The sequence below is a fragment of the Balaenoptera ricei genome, chromosome 4 (assembly GCF_028023285.1).
Source record: "Balaenoptera ricei isolate mBalRic1 chromosome 4, mBalRic1.hap2, whole genome shotgun sequence".
NCBI lineage: Eukaryota > Metazoa > Chordata > Mammalia > Artiodactyla > Balaenopteridae > Balaenoptera > Balaenoptera ricei.
Genome location: NC_082642.1, coordinates 132,919,846 through 132,941,020, shown reverse-complemented (window position 1 = coordinate 132,941,020; position 21,175 = coordinate 132,919,846). Strand labels below are relative to the sequence as shown.

At 38.6% G+C, this 21,175-nt stretch overlaps 1 protein-coding gene across 1 annotated transcript in view; it reads left to right on the top strand.

The window, feature by feature from the left end:
* NRIP1 (nuclear receptor interacting protein 1) overlaps positions 1-14,175 on the top strand; it is a 117,026-nt gene extending 102,851 nt beyond the window's left edge. Inside the window, exon 5 of the transcript XR_009502953.1 lies at positions 13,901-14,175. The gene's annotated coding sequence lies outside the window, so the exon portion shown is untranslated. The remainder of the gene's footprint in view (positions 1-13,900) is intronic.
* The last annotated feature ends 7,000 nt before the right edge of the window (positions 14,176-21,175 follow it).

Below are 21,175 nucleotides of genomic sequence, written 5' to 3'. Positions count from 1 at the left end.
CTTGAAACAAATTTCAACTGAGAAGACAATTTTGGTTGAGGTCATTTCAAATCCATTTAATTGCTCTTGAATCCTTTAGCTAACTAGACACCCTTCTTTTCCCAGATTTGCTGGGAATTTGGGTTACCAGCACCCACTTTATGAAAATCCTGTAGTTATTTATGATCAGCTCTTAGAACTAAGTACTCACTCCTTTACTACTCCATCCCCAGAAACTTCTCCTCTTTCTTATGGAAACTAATGTCCTTGGGAAAGTCAGCCCTGCTTCATTTTTTCTCAAGCATCTTGTCTCAGCATCACCGTGGGAAAGATCAAGACATGGCCAGTCCCTACCTGCTCTCTTTGAGCCTCTAGGCAACAGGACCCAAAGTCATCCCTGTACTCCTGCTTGATGTTTCCCACTGCACGAGAAGTCTCCCAAGTCCCCATCCCAAACTCCTGCATTCCCCATTCTTTTTTCCCTGCACGTTTTCAGAAGCTTCTCAAGGGTTTATCTTACCTCTTCCCAACACTTACCTCTAGAGCAAAAGAGATGGTATCAAGAGGGAGGAGGAATCATCCTTCTGTCACTGTGGCAATGAAGGGCAAGAAAATAGCAGAAGAGATTCTCCCCTAGATTGTAAGTATATTAACTGCAATTTCCAACCCATTTTAAGGGAGAAACCATGGAAACTATGTACAGTGGAAAACAAGACTTTGGAATCAAAAGACTAGAATTTGAAGTTCAGCTCCCCCCAAAACTAGCATGAATTTGTCTTAGTCTCAGATTTGGGGCCTGAAAATTTGTTCAGTACCTCTTGCCCACTGGACTATTGCTAGGATCACGTGATGTATTACACATGAAAATATTGTGTAAAGTGCTATTCACATATTCTCTTTTCTAAAAAGGATGTCGATATTTTCAGTCATAACAATTATATTTACTCATAAAATTTATGAGGAATTCAGAAAAGTACACAAAGAAGAACACAAAAATCACCTATAATTCTATCCCCAAGACATAAATACTATTAGTTATCTCTATTAATATGAAATGCTATTACTACCTTCTTGCAATCTGCCAGTAATTATGTATTTGTGTTTAACATTGTCAGGATTATGCTCTGTCCTTGTGTGGCAGACTGTATTTTCCAGAAGTGGCCACCAGATATTTTCTGGTGCCAGAACCTGGCCTCTCCATCAACACGTAGAGTCTTATTTTCCCTCCACATGTAACTGGCTGGGGCTTGCAACTGCCTCTATCAATAGAATGTGGTGAAAGGGATGTTGCATGGCTTCTAGGGCTAGGTCATAAAAGGTGATACAGCTTCTGCCTGGCTCTCATTTTTAGGACACTGGCCCTTGGAAACCAGGAGGGGAAGCCTAGGTCACACGGAGAGCCTATGTGTAGGTGTTCTGACCAACAGCGTCAATGGCTGGACGTATGAGTAAGTGAACCCTCAGATGATTGCAGCCTCTGAGCTGCTACAGCCGATGCCAAGTGGAGTAGAGAGAGAAGCTGTCCCCAACGAGCCCTGCCCAAATTATAGATTCACAGCAAAACACAGGTTGTCATGACAGTTCACTTAAATTTCGTATGCACATTTTCTCATGTCTAACAATTTTTACGTCAACTTAATATGGCTAAATGACATTCCATTATGTGTATATTCTATAATTTATTAAAACCTTTCTATATTGTTGCTTATTTAAGGTTCTCTCTCCAAACCTTTTTTTATGCTATGATACATAGTGTTGCCAAAAACATCTTTGCACATACATTTTGAGTTTTGCTTTTCTTATGATTTCCATAGAGTAGGTTTTAAGAAGACAAAAGGTACAACTTCGATGTACCTCGGTTACATTGAGTTAGCTCTTTGTGGCTCACTAGAATCAAAACTGTCTTAAGCTTCATTATTTCTGTAGAAAAGTGTTCTAAGATCTGAACTTTACAGAACTGCCTCACAAAATTTTGGCACACAATCCTTTTCCAAAGTCAACAACCCATTTCCTCATTGACTTCTGAATCAGAGTCAGAATAAATTTTTTTTTTTTTTTTTTTGAGAATGGTTCTTGCTGTCACACAGCTTGTGCCTCTCACCTTTGATTTCCCCTGAATGGCTTGTACCCCAGAAGAAATTCATTTTTAGTAAGGTGATGCCTGCACCACCTGTGGTAGGCTGAATATGACCCCCATATGGATAGCCATATTCTAATCCCTGGAACCTATGAATGTTCCTTTACACGGTAAAATGGGATTTGCAGATATGGTTAAGTTTAGGCTTTTAAGGAAAGATTATCTCAGATTATCCAGACAGGTGTGAAATGCAATCACAAGAGTTCTTACAAGTGAGAGGCTAAGGGGACATTGGACACAGAAGAAGAGAAGGCAATGTGGCCACGGAGGCAGTAGTGACGCAGCCACAAGCCAAGGCACGCCAGGAGCCGCCAGGAGCCGGAAGGAGCAAGGAAGAGTCTCCTCTAGAGTCTCTGAAAGGACTGTGGCCCCGCTAACACCTTAATTTTGGCCCGGTGAAACCGATTTTGGACTTCTGGTCTCCAGAACAGTGAGAGAATAAATCACTGTTGCCTTAAGCCACCAAGTTTGTGGTGATTTGTTACAGCCGCTCTGGGAAAATTATACATCATTCTGTTGCTGCATAGGAAATAAAGGAAATACAAAGGAGTTCATTTTAATGCTCCAAATTCTCTTCCTCGAATGTCTTCCTAGGGTAGGTGCAGGCTCCAGTAAACATGCACAAAATACATTAGAGAGCGTTGGGAGTTTTATTTACGTGTGTGTGAAAATTCAAGTATTAAGCACTCACTGTCCTTTAGAGAGTAATAAAGCAAAGATTCTCATGCTTGTGTTATTTATATTCTAAGTTGGACACACACACACACACACACACACACACACACACACATAAACACCTGGAGCAGAGTAGAGATCCCTGTATTTCCTCAAAGTCCACCTTAAGGTAAACACTTTGAAATATGTCAGAATTCAGAGCACATAAACATGAAAGCATAGTTTGAATCTTCCCCCTTTGGAGATATAATTGCAGTCCTGGAATGGAAAATAACAAGGAGTCATAGATAATAGGGCCCCAAAGATCTCAAAGAAATAGGTTAATCTCACTGTGGATCCTAGCATGTCATAAGACATCAGTGTACACTAGCTTCTCTCTTTCCCTTCCTTGGTTAAAAATGTCCCTTTGTTGTCAAGGTCTAAAAAAAGGCAAGACATAACAAATGAATCTGCAGTGATGTTTGAAAAATAGGCCCTGACACATTTGGAACATACCCACTGTTCAAAATCTGCCGGCTGAGAGAAGCTGATTAGAAGCCCTGACGGCCCGTGGGGAGCCCCATCCAGGTGCCTATTACCTGCTGCTCTCAGCTCCGCCTGGGGCAGGATGGAGACAGAGAATCCATCCAGTTGCCTCTCATCTTCATGTAAACGCCGGACCAATAGGCAGCTGCTGCTGTTGAGACAAACACGAAGGGAGGGAAGGTCGTGCTGGCTAGAAAATCTCACTCGGCCTCTTCTTCTCTTCCTTGGCATTAGACTTTAGCTGGGTCTCTCCAGTGATGAAAGCTTCATCCTTTTCTTTAAGAAGTGCCTTGACTTTGGTAGTTTCTGTGTATATCTCTTCATCTGGAATCAGAAAAGATCCCCTCTACACACTCTCCCCTGAAGCTCAGAACCAAGAGAGACTGAAAATGACCATCTCTGTTGATAAGTAGATTTAAAATTGAAAGGGCAATTCTAATGTTGGTTGAAGGTTCTGCATTCCATCCCCACGTGGTGGATTTTAAATAAGTCAAAATAGAGCAGTTGATGCTGTAAGCCTTAGACAAAGCAGCCATGATCCATGGTGTAGAGAAATTCTTGTGAGGGGAAAAGCGACTCATGCATATATTCATTCATTTAACAAAATATTTATTAGTGCCCACTCTATAACAGCACTGTGTAAGGTCCTAGAAATACAGTGAGGAATAAGACAGATCTGTGTCTGCTCTTAAAAAAATTGAAGTCTAAGTAGTTTAAAAACTAGGAGAGACAGACTTGGTGCTGTGATAGGGTGCAGTAGGAAAGCATCTAACCCAAACTTGAATAGTAGTCAGGCTTTATAGAGGAAACGATATTTTCTTTGAAATTTAGAGGATGGAAATAGCATAAGCAGTGGTTTGGAGGTAGGAGAGAACTTAAAGCATTAAAATAACTGAAATCAAATCAGAATGGCAGAGAGCTGAGGTTCTGAAGGTAGAAAGAGACCTCTTTATATGGATCTTGAAAGTAAAGACACGAAATTTGTTAGATGATGTTAAGCAGTTTAGTGATGTGATCCGATTTTCCCTTTAGGGAGAGCTCTTGGTCTACAATGCACAAGACAGCTGTTGGCGCTATCGTGGCAAGAGGTGACGGTGGCGCAGGGAATGGTAGGGATGGTGAGGAAGCAGACAAGTGGATGATACAAGAGGTATTTAGGAGAGAGATTTGTCAGCCTTGGTAATTGAGTAGGCATGGGTGAAAAAGGAGAAGGATAAATTAAGGTTTTCCGGACTTCACCAAATTGCTGGTGAAGTTAATGAAGCTCAGTTTCAGACAAATGAATTGGAGATGTCTAAGCTCTGTTCAAGGGAAGATATTAAGCATAGAGTTTGGATAAACAAGTTATTTCAGGAGAGATTTAGGTCAAAGGTATAGGTTTGAGGGTGGTTGTTAGCATGCAGTTGATAACTGAAGGCTTTGAAGCTGAAGAGATTGCCCAAGGCACTTTGTATGTTTAAGAAGAGATGACCTCCTGGGGCAGAACCCTGAGAATATGGTGCTTTAAGGGATGAGAAGAAGAAAATCCTGCAAAGGAGACTACTAGGTGAGAAAAAACTGGGACACTGTGTATCATGGAAACCAAAAGAAAAGAGTATTTAACGAAAGATAGTGTGGTGAACGTTGCCTTGATCAGTAACGAGTGCATTTAATACTCAGGGCAGAGTCCCTCCTCCATATGGTGAAATTTCAGTCATCATCATGTAAGAATCAATAAACATCTTCCTGATTTGGTCTTTAATTTTAAAATGAGCGCCATTTAAAAAATGAATTTCAGTTTTAAAGATATTATTCAAACTCAGTAATCTAGTTCATGTATGAATTAAAGTTTGTACTTGCCAAGCAAATAAAAAATACCTCAAAGTTCATACTCTGTTTTGCTGTTTTCGATTTTAAATACAAATAAAAACTCCTAACATGTGTTAACGTAAAAATGACAGAATGAACTCACTTTCTATTTCTTTGTCTTTACAGTCTCTCTGTTGACTTGGTATGTTTTGAATCTACTGATTAAACATAGGAATACATGTACTGTAGGGTTGGAGACACAATGACCAAAGCAAGCCTGAATGATTCTGAATCATTATGGATTTACTCTTTTTTTTTTTTTAATGTTTTTATCTTATTTTTGGCTGCGTTGGGTCTTCGTTGCTGCACGCTGGCTTTCTCTAGCTGCGGCGAGCAGGGGCTACTCTTCATTGCAGTACGTGGGCTTATTGTGGTGGCTTCTCTTGTTGCGGATCACAGACTCTAATCACACGGGCTTCAGTAGTTGTGGCACGTGAGCTCAGTAGTTGTGGCTCGCGGGCTCTAGAGCGCAGGCTCAGTAGTTGTGGCACTTGGGCTTAGCTGCTCTGCGGCATGTGGGATCATCCTGGACCAGAGCTCGAACCCGTGTCCCCTGCATTGGCAGGCAGATTCTCAACCACTGCGCCACCAGGGAAGTCCCTGGATTTACTCTTGAAATGAGTCTGCCTGTGTCTGGGGTGAACTGTTTAACTGTGGACTCTTAAAATTAACTTTCAGATAGAGTATGATATTTGTTAAAGGATAAGTAATAAAAAGGTGCTTATTTGAATTGTGCATGTGTATATACATATAATATAGCATACTATAATATACATATATAATAATAATATATATTATTAAAATGCAAAAGTAATAGCAATTGCCTAGAACTTAGATCAATAAAAGAGTTTTGGGGAGGAGTATTTTTTAATCCTTTTCTAAAAAATTAATTTATTTATTTAAAAAATTTTTTTAAAATTTTAATTGAAGCATAGCTGATTCACAATGTTGTATTAGTTTCTGGTGTACAGCAAAGTGATTTAGTTATATGTATATATAAATATCTATTCTTTTCCATTAGAATATTACAAGATATTGAATATAGTTCCCTGTGCTATAAAGTAGGGGGAGGAGTATTTTGTTGATCAATTGCTGGTACCTTGTGGTAATATAAAATGACCAAACTTATCAGTTTTTATTATTGTTTTTAAATTCTTTATAGACAAGGCACCCCCTTATTGCCTGTACTCAGAGTTGACCACTCTTACTCTCCAGCCTTTGGTACACTACTGGCAAAAATGGTGAGCAAAATGAGGCCTGAGAATGACCTAAGTATTCAGTCATAAGAAGGGCATTGGTGACCTTGACAACTGTACTTTCAGAGGAGTGGTGGGGTTGAGGCCATATCACAGTGGGCTGAGAAACCAGTAAGTGGAAAAGCAGTTTGGACAGTGACCTGTTTTTCTAGTCTCATTTCCTCCAACTCCCTGGTGGCTCTTTATCCCTTCCCTTTCATCCCTACCTATGCTTTCTTTCCAAGCATATTGAACTTTTCCACCCTTCCCCAAGCATACCAAGACTATCCATGTTTATTTGCCTTTATACCTATCGTTCCTTCTGCTTGGAACGCCCTTTCTTCCTGGTCAGTTCTTATCTTCCCCTCCATCACTTCTCAAAGACAGTGATCCAGTGGAGGCTTCTCAACTCTCCCAGGCAAAGCTTCAGTCAGTCCATTCTGCCCCAACATCTCCATTTCCATACCTGGAAGGGCAGGTACTATGTGGTTGTGCAATGTGTCTTGCCTTTCACATCTCCATCAGTTAGATCATGCCTGCCTGTCCCACTCATAAAAGTTGGTTGGGTAGCTAACTGGCGGAAGAAGAGTGAGTAAGCAATCAAACCAGTGAATAGATAAGTGAATACAACTGAAGGAAACCTGAGACCTTTAGTTCTGTAATTACGTGATGACTGAGTGGATTGGTAACAACGTGATGATGTGGCACAGACACAGTGATGATGCCCTTTGGCAGGTGATTAGCTCATTGTGAAAATTATCATAATGCTATAAACAAAGCCAGCCAACATGTAGTCCTAACTCAGACCTTTCAGCTCGCGATGCCTCTTCCCTACCAGGATTTCTCAGGCTATTCTGTTGTGGTTCTGCAGCATTATAACCAAGAGGGACATTTTAATTCTGTAGGTGAAAGGAAGCAAGGGCAGGTTTCTGCAAGACCAGTTTTGTTAGCTCAATCTAGAAAAATCAGTTGAGCAAAGCCGGAGTTATTGTTGCTTTAATCTGTCCTACTTGCTCAGGAAAGGCTCTGTTGGGTTTTCAGAATGAACGATTCAGATGTACCTAAGCGTTTACATTTGTTTGGGAAAGATTGAGATTTCAAGATGTAATTTGATATGTACCTTTCCCCCATTACCCCAGTCTCTCTTTTCCTGTTCTTTGTTACATGTTCAGTGACATGAAACCAGGAGGCACTTGACACTCTGAATAGCTCTAAGCCGGCCATTGTCAGTTCCAAAGTCAATCATTTGCCCGAGGTCAGGAAGGAAAACTGGGTGGTGACTTCATTTCCTAGTGCTTCAGCCTAGAAGTTTTCTTCCCTCTCCCTTCACTAGTTTCTTAGTACATTTTGTTATTGTTGTGAAGTTTAAAACGGGACGTTTATATGTCTTGAGCACAAACAATGAACTTGGAAAGACTTGTTGATAATGAAACTGCTTGAGGCTGGTGTCCTGGATGTGAAATCGGGCTCTTTATTCAGGGTGTTTGTTTTCAGCCTTGTGGCTGCAGAGCTCCCTGCCTACTTATGCTGATTCACTCAGCCTCCAACGGGACCCCGTTTCAATATTTGCAGTGCAGTTCTCCTCAGTGAGTTCAGCTGAATGAACAGTTGAATAAATAGTAAAAGAATCAATTTCTATGAAGGAACAGTAACGTTCAATAATATCTCTTTAAGCGTGGTGACCTCTATGACTTTTAAATATTAGAAAATCTTAATGTGCAGCTGGTGAATGAATGAATGCCTTTTTGATAATTGAGTATTTTTCTGGGATACAAAGCTCTGGATTTAACAGCTGTCCAGTCCACAGTCAAAGCTATCCTCAGTTGTGTAAACACTGACCTTTTCTTATCCAATTTTCCTCCTGATTTTGTTGATACCTGTCTCTGCAGCACTCTCCTTTACTGGAAACAAATTTTGAACAAATTTTTGTTACTTACTAGCAACACAGCTACGGTTGGACACAGGAAGGCCAGGATGAGAATAATAAGGATCCTGTTATTTGGTGATAACAAATTGCTGTTTGGTGATATTTTTTCAAGGGAGGCTATTCATGCTACAATGAAATTTGGGAAATGTAGTGATGGAATAGAAAGATCTCAGTACCGGTCCTGTCTTGGCCATTAAAGCTACCATGTGATCTTAGAAAAATCAATTAACATCTCTGGGCCTCAGTTTCTTCATGATTATAATGAAAACATTGGATTAGATCACTAGTGTTCAGCTGTGTCCCTAACAGCACCAAATCCTCTCAGGAGATATTAAGTGACATATGGTTTGTTTACTCTGTATCTTTTCTTCTGTATAAGTTTCCTTAAGGGCTGGTGTAAAACTTTGCCATAATTTTACTTTACTGTATAACTGATAGGTTATATTTATGCTAGAGTTGATATTCTGCCTTTCACTCCCCAAACCCATCTCCACTCTCAACCCATGTCTTCCTGATTTGTTTTCTCCTATCCAAACTCAAGAACTCTCTTCTATGTTACCTTTATTAATTCACCAACTCATGTAAATTGTTTCTTTTCTCTGAACTTCAGTGAAATAAACACTTTGTGTCTTCTTTTACATAGTTTATTTTCTCTCTGTGTTAGCTAGGCTCAGAAAGTCAACTGCAAGTTTCATGAGAGCAGGACTGTGGCAGCGTCTTCATTACCTCCCCAATATCCTTTCCCCCTGGGCACAACTTACTGGATCCACTAGCTATGTTCTCATCTAAAGCTGGTGATTCATGATTGGTCTAAATCAGTTATGGAAATCCTGTAACCCTTTCTCAGGTTCCCTACAGCTGAACCTGACCCTATGACCCAGTTCTTTTTTTTTTTAAAGGAATTCCTTTATTATTTATTTATTTATTTATATTTGGCTGTGTTGCGTCTTCGTTTCTGTGCGAGGGCTTCCTCTAGTTGCGGCAAGCGGGGGCCACTCTTCATCGCGGTGCGCGGGCCTCTCACTATCGCGGCCTCTCTTGTTGCGGAGCACAGGCTCCAGACGCGCAGGCTCAGTAATTGTGGCTCACGGGTCCAGTTGCGCTGCGGCATGTGGGATCTTCCCAGACCAGGGCTCGAACCCGTGTCCCCTGCATTGGCAGACAGATTCTCAACCATTGCCCCACCAGGGAAGCCCCTATGACCCAGTTCTGGCCAGCGAGATTTAAGCCAGTGGAAGTCTATAGGTGAGATTACAGGAAAGAAAGCTTTTATTCTCTTGGGGAGAGCTGTCCTTTTTCCTTTGTCTTTCTTTCTGCCTTGACCACAGATAAGATGCCTGGAAGAGCAGCAGTAACTACGACTGCAGCAACTATTCTGCAACTACAAGGCAACCAAGACAAGGGAAAGATCAAGGAAATCTCAGAGAATTAGGGCCCTGATCTTGTTAAATGACAAAACGAATGACATCAACTTACCCCTGGGGTTTTTCTTGTAAGAAAATTTTAATTAATGATTAGAATTTCAAATTCATTTATTCATTCAACAAATATTTATGAAGTACCTATAATATCCCAAACACAGTACATGAAATATATTAATACACAAAGCATAAAAAGTTCTCATCCTCACAAGAGTTTACATTGCAGTAGGGGAAAAGTGACAGAAAATTAGCAATACCCATAATAAATAAGAAAATTATATACAATATTAGAAAATGCTAAGTGTTATGGTGAAAAGAAAGCACAGTATATGTGGACTTGGAAGTGTAACGGAGCAGGACCCTATGGGCCTTCCCGGGACAGACCACCTCCCCCTCCCACCCCCCATATTCTCTGCTTTAGCTCCTCTCTGATGTATCTAGATAACAGTATCTGATGCACATTTCCTGAGTTGTTTCACAGATGGAAGACATAACTACTTGATGACCATGAACACATAGCCCCCAGGCCTACTGGAGCCTGAGGATTACTAATGTTAACCCCTGTGACATCACCCTGTTACCTCACCATCAACCAAGCAGAGAACTGTGCACAAGCTGATCACATATCCTGAGACTCCCCTCTCTCACCTGGCCTTTGAAAGTGCTTTCCTGAAACCCATCTGGGAGTTTGGCTTTTATCCGCACTCACTACTTTTATGGTGCTTTACAATAATCGTTGCACTTTCCTTCACCACAAGGCAGTGTCAATAGATTGGCTTTATTGCCCGCAGGCAAGTGGACCCAAGTTTGGTTCAGTAACAGAAGTCCAGATTTAGGGGTCAGATGCAGTTGTAAACAGGATAGTAGGAGTTTGAGAAAGTGACATTTGAGCAGCGACTTGAAGGAGGGAGAGATTAGTCTTGTGGTTATCTCGGGGAAGAGCAGTTCAGACACTGGCTCTGACCAGGGCAATGATTCTAAGGCAGGAGCAAGCCCGGTCCACCCCAAGAACCACAAGGGCACCACGTGTAGCTGAGTGAAGTGAGCGATGGGAGAGAGTGGTGGATCTTGCAGAATCTTGTGGTCATTGTAAGGACTTCACCTTTTTTCTGGGTGGAATGAGTAGCCATTTGAAGATTTTGTGCAGAATTATAATGTGGCCTGACCTTCATTTAACAAGATTACCTGATCTGCTCTGTTAAAAGTAGATGTAGGGGAAAGCAAGGATGGAAACAGGGAGACAGGTTAGGAGACCCTTATGGTAATCCAGTAGAAAAATTATTCTTGCTTGTATTAGGATGGTAGCAACAGAAGTGCAAGTCGGAGATGTTTTCTTCTTCTTCTGAGTATATTTTCAGGTGGAGACAAGATTTTCTAACGGATTTGAGTGAAAGTTGTTAAGCCCTATCAACTCTAGGATAATAAATACACATTAACAGCAAAAATAAATATCACTAAATATAAAATTCTCATTTCTAATCTAAGTCAATTGCATGGAAATTTAACATTCGGTTACTGAAAAATATTTCATCTGACATGGAATGGAAACACAGCAGGCAAGTCAAACAAGTGTTTATTTATTTTTAAGAAGTTATACCATTATTCCCTTTTAATCCCATCAGCACAAGGGTAGGTGGGAGAATTTGACAGCCATAAGACTTCATTTATCTAGGAGCAATTCATAAATGATCAGAACAGTGTAAAACTAACAATACAGTTCTCTCTTGTTGTTTTTCTAAAACTAATTTGACCGAACCTAAATGAAACTTTTAGTGATAATAACATTTTTGGGGGCAAAATATGGATAAAAGAGGGAGAATTCGAGTTAATAATTTCAGGTTCAAAATATCTGCTAAAAATCAGTAATAGTTGCTTAGGTTTGATCTAGAAACTTTGCAGAACAGCGTAGAAGATTTCATAGCATTCCATCATTGGTCATCTGGGGGTTCCCAAGATAATAATTACATTAAGCGTATGTGTGTGATGTGTGTGCCCAAGTTTAACGTTGGCAAATCAAACTAGGTGAGGTGCTACGGAGTGTAGGTACTCGTGGGACAAGGGTGATTGTTGAAATAACAGTGTGTAAGTCTACATAGCATTTTAGTTTTCCATTGTATTTTGTGAGCTTGGACTATAAGAGTAAAGACAGTGATGTATGTAGCACTTTTCCTTCGTGTATGAGATGTATTTATTGGCAACGCCCAGGCTATAATGAATTCAGTAAACACTGCAAGGAAAGCAAAGGTATTTGCAAGCTTTTAAAAGTTAAATCTCTGAGAAGAAGCACTCTTATTAGACCTGTAGGGGAGGAAAAAGTTTTCCTTGCCCCTCTTAGTGTCCCTGACTGGGTCTGGGAAAATTAAACTGATAAAGACAGATTAAGAGGAGAAAGCATACACATTTTATTGAATTTTTACCTGTATATGGGAGTCTTTACAAGACAATGAAGACTCAAAGAAGTGACCAGAGCAGGATCTTTTAGACACAGAAACAATAAATTTGTGAAGAATTGGCAAGACAGGAATTTGGGTTAGGAGTAGTAAATGATGAAGAAGTAACTAGGAAGATAAGGGTTAGTTTAACAAGGTTTGTTTGTGTAGATTTCTCTGCCCCCCAATTCCCTGTTTCTGGTGATTAGAATGTCTTCCTTCCTCTTGGTACAGAGAGGGTACATTTCACGTGGGAGTTTTATGACCTGTTTCAGGGAAGAAGGGCAAACAGGGCAGGTCAGAGTTGACCTTTCTGCTTCTGCCATTTTCTCAAACTCCTTCAGCTTAAAATATCCAACATGCCAAGGTACCATATTCTGGGATAGCATGGCCTGAACCTCATCAGATCTTTCTTAGAGAATGCGTCAAATTGTGAATTAAATACTTCTGGCCATTCCCCATTTACTGATCCAAATGTAGGGCTTTTTCCTGAGATACTTGATTTTTACTTTTGTTTTTGCTTATTACATATATGGAATATTCTTACATTTCCAAAAATTCAACAAATATTTAAAGACTGAAAACTAAGTACTAAGTTCTGCATATGCACTGGTGACTAAGATGGACATGACCCCTCTTCTCATGAAGTTTTTTCTTATTTTATTCAAATGTTCATGAAATTTATGGAAATATCCACAGAGGATGCAGTGAGCTAGAATATCAGAGTTTTAAATCTGGAAGAAATCCTTACAACTTACAGATGATGAAACCAAGGCACAATACTGTTAAACGACTTGACCTAGGTTATGCAGTAGCAGAGTCAGGGAGAGAAGGCAGGTTTTTCAACCTTCTATGTTCCGCACTCAACCACAGAGTTACAGTTGGTTGGGAGCAGAAGATAAGGGGGCAGCGTGGGGGGATCTCTTAAGTTAATTAGCTAAATTTCCAGCAAGACAGATACAATTTTCAAGATTAAATCAGATGAATACATAAGAACATAAATGGATCTTGGAACAGACCCACCTTATTTTGAGAACCTGTTTTAGTGATGCAACCGAGCATAAATAATGTGAATCCTGTCCAGACATGTCCCAGTATTGCAGAGCTGCTGCTCTGTCCCCACCTTCTCTAAGAAGCAAAGTAAAAATCCCCATTATGGCTGCTACTGTGGCTCTGAAGTGGTTCCCATTACGGGAAAACCCCAGTCTTCATTCTTGCCCACTACTCAGAGGACACAATTATGGAATATGTATTTTGTCCTTTCCCAATCATGCTGAGAAGTAGTTTAGCAAGTGATGGATAGTAGAATGTAGTGGGAAGATTGTGGACCCTGTAGGCCACCCTCTGAGTTGAAAGCTTGGCTTTCCCCTTACTGGTTGTGTGAACCTGAATGAATGACTTAACACCTCTGCTCCTTAGTTTGATTGCATAAAAGATGGGGATCATAATATAGTTCTTGTGATGATTAATATACGTAAATCACTTAGAATAGTGTCTGGAACATAGTAAGATCTAAATACTTGCTATTTTTAGAGTAAACACTGACATTTGTGCAGTATGGATTGGGGCTGCAAATAGATACCTTCGAGGCAACATTGTGTTGTGTGTGTGTGTGTGTGTGTGAGTCTGTGCATGCATGACAGACCCAGCGTTTCAGACAAAAGTCCTATGACGTAGAGACTTCCAAAGTAATTTTTTTTTTTTCTCAATTACCTTTCCTTCAGCTCTTAAAAAGCAAATGTTGGGCTTCCCTGGAGGCGCAGTGGTTGAGAATCTGCCTGCCAATGCAGGGGACACGGGTTCGAGCCCTGGTCTGGGAAGATCCCACATGCCGTGGAGCAACTAGACCCGTGAGCCACAACTACTGAGCCTGCGCGTCTGGAGCCTGTGCTCCGCAACAAGAGAGGCCGCGATAGTGAGAGGCCCGTGCACCGCGATGAAGAGTGGGTCCCGCTTGCCGCAACTGGAGAAAGTCCTCGCACAGAAATGAAGACCCAACACAGCCAAAAATAAATAAATAAATTAATTAATTTAAAAAAAAAAAAGCAAATGTTTACTGTGTACAATTGGATTACTCCCACAAATTAGTAGCCCTTAAATAGTTTTTCTGCTTTATATATACATAAAAAAATCAAAACCAAAAACAGTCCAACACGCAAATCCTAAAAACCAAAGTACCAAGGTCTTTCAAGCATTTTGTGTGGTGCTATTAAATCTAGAGTTTCTGCTTCCCTTCTCTACATAGCAGGCAATCTCAAAGTTTGGTGCTGTATGAGATACATTGCTGGATCGTCCAGCCCCTACAGTTCTTAAGCAAAGAACCCATGTCACCCCATTCAGTTAGGCACTGACTCTATATGTTCTTGTTTTCTGATGAAATCATTTGCTGTTGTTGGTAGAGTAAGTGTCTGGGCATATGCAGGGGCCGGGAGTCTTGCTGGATATATCAATAAGTCTCTTTCTTATCTTGCCTCTTCTTTTTCAAGGACTGTATTCAATACATGAGGAATCTACTACAGGGGTTTTCTATGTGCTGTTTGACAAAGCTGAGTATCTGCTCATTCTTGCAAATTCAGTATCTTCCATTTTAATTAAATAATGTCAAGCCCTTATAGGAGAAGAATAGCTAGAACTGAATGTTAGGTAGATTTCAACACATGTCTACCAAGTCATAACTGATTTTACAGATGTATTAGATTAAATCTACCGGGGAGCTTTCGTTTTTTATTTCACATGGGTTTCATAAAAGATAATGCAGGTTATAGAGAAATTGGAACAAATAGTTTTGCTATTCACATTGTATGTATGAATGATATCTGTGCCTATTCAGCTAATTAACAGTTAAATTTACTAAAATATCAATAATTGTCTGATGATAACTTCAAAAGCACACATCTGTAAAAGAGCAACCATCTCTCAAAACTTAAACAAATTACCTTAAAGTGTGTCATAGTGTCAAAAAGACTCCAGGTACAATGTACTTAAATGAATACTATCTCTGGGTACCCCAGGGATCTTGTTTTTCTTTCAAGTCTATCCTTGCCTCACCCTCCCCAGGACTCTTCATTGGACCAACTAAGGAGAGACAAGCTAGTTTTGTAAATGGCTGCATTTTATGATGGGTTGCTAATAAAATTACCTGTGATCGTCCTTTTCTGAATTTCTTTTTATTTTGTCTAAATGGATTTAAGGGAAGACAAATTTCTACATATCAGGGCTCATTTGTCATCTAAACAAGCATGGAATGTTTTTCAGATTAGAGTTTATACCAGAATGCATGAATCAGACATTTGCAAAATCCAGATGACTCTGCTAGAGCCCAATACTCCAGTAATGGCTGGCCTGGGAGTTTTTTAGGGCTTTTTCAAGTGCATTGCAGTGGAGCCCCTGAATAAACTTAGCTTGAAGAAAGTTGAAGACACATGGCAGCCTGTACTGTGTAGCAGATCTAATAATCTCCTTTAGCTTTGGAGAGTTGTAAATTGTCAGAAAATTCTTGGCATTGTGACACGACGTAGCATATATGGTAACATAATATACGAATAGACAAATAGCTAGAAAACATTTCAGCAAAGGTAGTGCATCCTTGGCAGAAAATGATTTCATTTGGCATTAACCTCAAATGCACAAGAGGAAGACTGAAAGCATGATAATTTCAAATCAGTATTTTCTATAAGATCCATATTCTTACATTGTGATTGAGAAGCTAAAGATCCTATTCTTCTAATACGTACTTTTAAAATTTAAACAAATTTTTTAAAATTTGTATTTTTCTATTGACATTTAGGATTTAAAATATCTGTATCTGTTCCCCCAACAGGGCAAGAATCTTACCTCATTTTCATTTTCTTCTTCTTCATTACTATTACCGCCTTTCATATTGAGTTTAACTGGAGTTTATTATGCTTTTGGTTTTCCACTGCCCATTGACAATTATGTAGGCGTTACTATGAATCTGCTGCTATTCTTTTGTATATTTGGAATACATAATGCCTTTTTGGGGGTGATTCGTTGTTTATTTATTGGTGTATATTCTCAACTAATTCTTTCAGGGATTGCTTAACTTGGTAAACACTCTCAGGCTTTGATTTTCTGAATATTTGTTTATATTATCTTTTACTTTAAATACCAGTTTGGCTGAGTGAATTATAGGTTTGAAATAATTCCCCCCTTTAATTTAGAAGGTAGTAATCTCTACCTTCTAGTATTGAATTATGCTCATGAGAAGTTGTGCTCATGGCAGGCTGATTTTTCAGGGGTTTTGGCTCATTTAAAGTCTAGCTTAGCACTTTTAATTTGAAGATTCATGCTTTCTTCAGGCCTGAGAAATTTTCAGTTGCTATTTATTTGATGATATATTTCTCTGCATTTTCTCTTTTCTCTCATTCTGTAATTTCTATAATCCGGGTTTTGGAATTTCTGGATATACTCTTCATATCTGTTAACTCTACACTTACATTTTTCCTCCTTGGTCCATATGTTTTGCTTCATGTGAGAATGTCTCAGCTCAATTTTTCAACCCATTAATGCACTACATAGTATGTGTTACTGCTATTATTGCCTACCTAATGAATTTTTCATTTCTGTTTTGTTTCTATTCTAAGAGCTCTAGGGAATATATTTTCATAGATGCAATGTTCTTTCAGATCTAACTATATACTTATTCTAAATCTTTTTGTTAGCTGTATTAACTGTTTTTCTAGGGGGTGTTCATTCTTTTTGCTATTGCTTGGCTTTTATATTGTGGACTTCCTTAAAATGATTAGCGCTTCTTGGCTGTCTTTAGCTTTGATTTTGAGAATCACCATTCCTGTGCCTTTTGTATTTCTGTAATCTACCTCCAGTGCATAGAGGAAGCATTTGGAATGGAAGCTTGTCTTCCAAGTGTGAGAGTACCCACCATTCCCCGAAATCAGTAGCTACCTGATCACTATAAGACCTCTCCAACCCCAGTACTCTTCTTTAACCAGTTGTTGAAGCCCACATAGCACAAAAGAAGGAGAAAGGAAGAAATTGACTAGCCCACTGCTCCAAATGCAGGTCTCCAATTAAGATTCTTCCTAAATGTTCCAGAGTTTTCCTTTAATTCTTGGAATTACTGATACTAGGCTTAGAGATCTTCAAACCTCTTACCTCCACAGCATATGTTATAACCCCTTACCTCCTACATATGTTATAACTAATAGTTTCTTCCAGTTTTGTTTTGCTAAAGATCTGATTGTATATGCTCCTATAGCTCAGAAAGTCCAAAACTTTGTGGTTCATTGATTTTACTTTTTATACTTTTTTTAAAAAATAAATTTATTTATTTATTTTTGGCTGTGTTGAGTCTTCGTTTCTGTGTGAGGGCTTTCTCTAGTTGTGGCAAGCGGGGGCCACTCTTCATCACGGTGTGCGGGCCTCTCACTATCGCGGCCTCTCTTGTTGCGGAGCACAGGCTCCAGATGCACAGGCTCAGTAGTTATGACTCACGGGCCCAGTTGCTCCGCGGCATGTGGGATCTTCCCAGACCAGGGCTCGAACCCCTGTCCCCTGCATTGGCAGGCAGATTCCCAACCACTGCACCACCAGGGAAGCCCCTTTTTATACTTTTAAAATTACTTTTTGTACTTTTTAAAATACTTCTTTTTTCGGTTGTCATTATCTTGTGTGATTTGGAGTGAGAGGGAGAATATAAATGTGTGCTCAGTTTATCCTACACCAGAAATCATCTTTACAAGAAGAGTTCACAAAAGTGAATTTATGTCCCCCCAGTTCAGGGGAAACACTTCAAGAGCTTATCTGGCCTTTAGCACAGGGCTTTACAAATACAGGCATGGTAAATTGTATATCAGAAGCTATCTTGCATTGCAAATATTTTCTTAGGTCTTATCATGAGATAATAAGGTGAAGAGAAGGTTCTTTCAATACTTTTTTTGACCTTATACCTTGCTATTTGGGGATATTTTTCCTAGCAATGTTCTCATTATAATAAAATTTTCCCACAATAAATGTGAATCTCCTTACAGTTTATTGTAATTGGTTGATATATTAATTTTTAATGGAGTTCTCATGAGGACAAGGAGACATCCTTTGGGATCATGTGGTGGTTTTATCCTTAGAGAAGATGAAGTTATTTTGAATATAGAGCATTCCTTAACTTGCTTAATGGGATCATTGACCAATAACTTTCTATCGGTGACCTGACTTGACTTCAATGCTGAGTTGTCTGAAATATATGCAAGACTGTGACATTTAATTACAACACAGTTTTCAGAAATAGCTTCATTACATGCTAGCCACTGGATCATGTACTTTTGGCAGTGGATATGGGTTAATTTCAACAATGCAAACTTCTTTTTTTAAACCGCAGTTACAGACAGAGAGCACAGAAACTCCCTGTGCTACTCTATGTGGCTATTATCCTAGAGTAATAAATGAGAAGCCATTGCAGATGTTTGATGAAGTAATGCTGAATATTAACTCCATATTAGTCTCCTTCCCTCTCTTCCTATCTACCTCTTTCTTGCAGCAGGTTGTAAATATCTATGTTGTGTGTCTTTCATGTTTTTGCTTGAAAATATCATAACTTCTAAAGTTCTAGAGGTCTTTAGAAAATTGCAAATAATAAAATTATCTCTGGAGTCCGTACAGTTTTTAAAATTTGATTTGGTACTCCCATTGTTTCTTTTAATAACTCAGACTGATTTAATACTTTCTTATTTCTAAGGGAATGGACCTATAGTAGAAAAACTAGTTTAACAATTGATTCAACACTATTGGATTCAAAATTATTATTGATGAAGACAGATCACTCCAAAAAGAATATTTGATTTTCTACCACAAATCTGACTTTGACATTCACATTCAGTTCAACCAGAACATATTGTGCTTCTCCTAAATGCATGTTAGCTCTATAATGCTAGGCCTCTGCTTAATAAACATGGGAGTGGTGATCCTTATTCTATTTTAGCAATGAGAAGAAAAAGTTTAATAAGTTCACCCAAGTCAGACAATCAGTCATTGGTAGGTCCAAGGTTAAAATTTAGGAATTCTGGCAGAAATGCAAAGAGAACTCCCCAACGACTAAAAATCTAGTCACAAGGCTATCAGTCAAGAAAGAGATGGCCCATGGTTCAGAAAACTGGAGGCTGGATGAAAATTACAAAGAAATCTCCAGAGTGTCACTGGTGGTAAGATTCCCAAGTACAACTGAAGGGAAATTCCTGATCCCATTATCAAATAATTTGAAGTTAGTGGTGAACTGAATATAAACCTGCAAAAAATGTCTAAACACAGCTTGATACTGGATTAGATTGAGCCAGCTCATCAAATTTGCCCTCTGGCAGAAGAAAGGGCATGATTTTTCTGTGGAAAAATAATGTTTTACTTTAGTCATTACTGTTTTTCTACATGCTATGTCCAAAATACAATAAAAAAGTATGAGGCAGGTGATGAAAGAAGAAAACCTAATCCATGTTAAAGAGAGAAAATAGTCAATAGAAGCAAATACTAAGATGTTCCACGTGTTGGAATTATCAGAAAGAGACTTTAGTTATGATCAATATGTGGAAAGGATGAATTACATGTGTGAATAGATGAGGAATTTTATTAGAGACATGGACATTTTTGTAAAGTCTAATGGAAATGAAATATGTGTTACAAGAAGTGAAGAATTCATTTAATGGGTTTATTTACAACTGGACTGAGCACAAAAAAGAATTAGTGAACTTACAGATAGGTCAGTAGAAATTATCCAGAATGAAACACACAGAGAAAAAAAATAAAACAGTGAAAATAATGGAGTAGAGTATCTTGAGATCAATGGAACAAAATCAAATGATGTAACATATGTGTAATTGGTGTCTAAGGAGAGGAGAGACAGAATGGGGCAGAAGAAATGTATGACAAGAAAATGAACAAAAATTTTCCAAAATTAATGAAAAACATCGAAGAAGCCCAACAAATCTTAAGTGGAGTACATACAAAGAAATCTTCCATTTAGTACATTATAGACAAAGTACCATAAACCAAATATAAAAGAATACATTAAAAACAGACAAATAAAGAAGACAATGGCAAAGAGGGGAATGATGATAAGCACTCTATCACAAACAGTAAAGGCTAGAGGAGAATAGAACAACATCTTTAAAATGTTAAAAGAAAAAATTTTTCAGCCTATTATTCATATTGTGTAAAGGTAACCTTAAAAAATGAAGATGAAATAAAGACAGTTTCAGAGGGAAAAAAGGTTGAGAGTTTGTCTGTAGCATATCTGTGCCACAAAAAATGCTTAAAGAGGTTCTTTGGGCTGAAGAGAAATTATACCACATGGAAGCCAGGATCTGCAAGAAAAAACAAAGAGCACCAGAAAGAGAAAATATGTAAGTAAATATTTGTATGGCTGTCAGCACCTCTATTCCACACTGACCAGAAATTTTATTTACTACAATAAGACCAGAAAAAGAAATGAGACATAAAGATTCAAAAGGAAGAAATGAATCTGTCATTAATCACAAGTGGCGTAATTATGTGTGTATAAAACTCCATGGAATCCACACATACAAAATAATAACTACTAGAACTAATAACTGACTTTAGCAAATTCTAAGATATAGGTCCAAAATTCAAAAAGCAGCTATATTTTCTAATTTTTAACAATTGTAAAATGAAATTTAAAAATACCATTTAAATAGTCTCAAAACCCCTTAAATATTTAGAAATAAACCTAACAAAGGATGAGCAAATTATAAAACATTACTGAAAGAAATTTTAATGTACCTAAATAAATACCATATTCATGAATTGGAAAGCTCAGTATTGTTAAGATGTCCATTTCCCCAAAATTATTTATAGATTTTATACAATTTCAATAAAAATATCAGCAGACTTTTTAAAAGAAATTACAAATCAGTCCAAAAATGCAAAGGACCTAGGATAGCCAAAGCAATATTGATAAAGAAGAACAAAACTGATGGGTTTACACTACTTGATTTCAGGACTTAATACAATGTCACAGT